The sequence below is a fragment of the Chrysochloris asiatica genome, unplaced genomic scaffold, assembly GCF_000296735.1.
Source record: "Chrysochloris asiatica unplaced genomic scaffold, ChrAsi1.0 scaffold00355, whole genome shotgun sequence".
Taxonomy (NCBI): domain Eukaryota; kingdom Metazoa; phylum Chordata; class Mammalia; order Afrosoricida; family Chrysochloridae; genus Chrysochloris; species Chrysochloris asiatica.
Window position 1 is genome coordinate 2,187,214 of NW_006408873.1, and position 2,874 is coordinate 2,190,087.

Here is a 2,874-nt window from a genome sequence, read left to right on the forward strand (position 1 = left end):
AGCAATGTTTAGTGCCATTTTCATTTAATAAGCCAGTACTACAACAACCTAAAGACCTTGGCTGTGATCACACCAGGATGTTTATATGGGATTGATGCATGATTGGTGGCTGGCATTTCCTGGATCACTATACTAAGCGAGCAGCTCCAGCACCAACTTCCCGGAAAGACTTAAGGCTGCCGAGTGTAGCGGAGGTATTTCTTGCCAGATGGGAGCTCTTTGTGAAGACTCCTTTAGGGAAAATTCTTTTGGCTTCCTCTTCAGGGATGGTTGGAAGGACCATCACACTGTCTCCATCCTTCCAGTCAACTGGGGTGGCAACCCTCTTTTCTGCTGTCAGTTGGAGAGAGATGACTACTCTGAGAATTTCATCAAAGTTCCTTCCAGTGGTAGCTGGATAGAGGATAGACAGCTTCAGTTTCTTGTCAGGACCAAAAACAAACACCACTCGAGCCGTCACAGGCATGCCCTTTTCGTCTTTCTCTGCTGGGTCCAGCATGCCCAAGAGGATAGCAAGGTCCAGATTCTTATCATCAATGATGGGAAAAGGCAATTTTTCTGTGGATGCCTCACCATTGTATGCATTGATATCCTTGCTCCAGGCAAGATGGTCTTCAACACTGTCTATTGAAAGGGCAATCAACTTAACATTCCTCTTGGCAAATTCTGGTGCCAGCTTTGCAGCTCTGCCAAGCTCCGTGGTGCACACTGGGGTAAATTCCCGAGGGTGGGAGAAGAGAATGCACCATGAGTCTCCCAGATAGTCGTGGAAACGGATGCGGCCAACCGTGCTATTGGCCTCGAAGTTGGGGGCCTCATCCCCAAGAAGCAGACCTTCGGGCATGGCGGCAACGGTGATGTGGAAGGTGAGGTGGCGCAGCTGCAGCAATCTCTAGCCGGCTGGTTGTGGCGACGACCAACAACAGTAACTTTTTATGAAATAGACTCTAATAGCCTTATAAATGGAATCTTATTTAATATAGTGCTCAAACATGAGCTCCACAGGTAGGAAGCCACTCAAAATATGACTGGAAAAGAGCTGCTTTCTCTATGTAGAGCTGACCTTAATGACGTGGATGGAGAAAAGCTTTTAAGACTTTTATTTACTGATGAGACAGGATTCAAAATGAGAAGAAATAGCTGCAAGTATTCATTAACAATTGGAATATGAAACTTTTGAAGTGTGAATCTAGGAAAATTGAAAATTTCCAAAAAATGCAATGGAATACATAAAGATCTTAGACATAAGTGAGCTAATATTGACAATTTGAATTGAGAAATCATATGTTCTACTATGCCAGGAATGACAAATTAAAGAGAAATTGCATCATATTAATCATCAAAAAGACCACTTCAAAATCTATCCTGAAGTACATTGCTGTCTGTAATAGGATTATATCTGTATACCTATAGGGAAGACCAGTTAATATGATTATTATTCAAATTTGCACAGCAACCACTAAAGCCAACAATGAAGAAATTGAAAAAATTTCCAACTTATTTAGCCTGAAATTGATCAAACATTAAGCCACCATGCATTGAGAATTAGTAGTTTTATTGGAATGTGAAAGCTGAAAACAGAGGATGGATGTGGTTGTTGTTGTTAAGTGCTGTTGAGTTGATTACAACTCGTAGCAACCCTGTATAGGATTTCTGAGCAGTGGCTGGTGAGCTTGAACCACTGACCTCGCAGTTCAAACTAACCTTGCAGTCCAGTGCTTTAACCCGTAGTGCCACACCAGGTTGGGAAATACAACCTTGGTGAAAGGAACAATGTTGAAGACTGGGAGATAGAATTTTCTAAAACCAATGACTTATTCATTGCAAATTATTTTATTCAACAACATAAATGATGACAAAATCACTATTAATATTACCATAATATTGTTAGCTATAGTGCTGGAAGATGAGCCCCTCAGGCTGAAAGGCACTCAAAATATGACTTCTCAAAGCACAGTTAAAATTGAAGAAAATTAACAGAGTTTAAAAAGCCAAAATAAAACTTGAGCATATTCCACCTGAATTTAGAGAACAGAGTTGACACATTGAACACTGATGACCAGAAGTGTTGTGGGATGATACCAAGAACATCATACAGGAAGAAAATAAAAGGTCATTAAAAAGATAGGAAAGAAGAAAAAAGACCAAAATGGATGTCAGAAGAGACTTTGAAATTTGCTCTTGAATGTAGAAAACAAAAATGACTACAAGATGGTGAAGTGAAGAAGCTGAATTGAAAATTTTAAAGGGCAGTTCAAGAAGAGAAAATAAAGTATTATATTGAAGTATGCAAAAAACCTCGACTTAGAAAACCAAAAAGGAAGAACATGTTCAGTATTTCTTAAGGTAAAAAGACTGAAGAAAAAAAACAAGTCCTGAGTGGTAATGTTGAAGGAGTCTATAGGCAAAATATTGAATGACACAGGAAGCATCAAAAAATTCAAGGGATACATGCATACCCATGTAAATTGTAGCACTATACACAATAGCAAAAGATAGAGACAGTTTTATGATGATTACAAGGCACAGAGGAGAAAGAGAGAATGATTCACTGGCTGCTGCTGTTGCTGTTGCTGCTGTGTGCTGTCAAACTTGTTTCAACTCACAGTAACCCTATATAAGAGTTCTGAGGTTCTAAATCTTGATAGGAGCAAAAGCCTCATCTTTCTCCAAAAGAGCAACTGATTGATTCAAACTGCTGATCTTGTGGTTAGAAGCACAACATATAATCCACTATGCAACCAAGGCTCCTGATTCACTGGCTACTGCTGTTGCTATTAAGTCCTGTCGAGTTGGTTCAGACTCATAATGACCCTGTATAGGGTTCCAAGGAGCGACTGGTGAGTTTGAACTGCCAACTTTGTGGTTCAAACT

At 39.9% G+C, this 2,874-nt stretch overlaps 1 pseudogene; it reads right to left on the reverse strand.

Annotated features, from left to right (window-relative positions):
- Positions 1–170: 170 nt before the first annotated feature.
- On the reverse strand, positions 171–844 carry LOC102838943 (annotated as a pseudogene).
- Between the last annotated feature and the right edge of the window lie 2,030 nt (positions 845–2,874).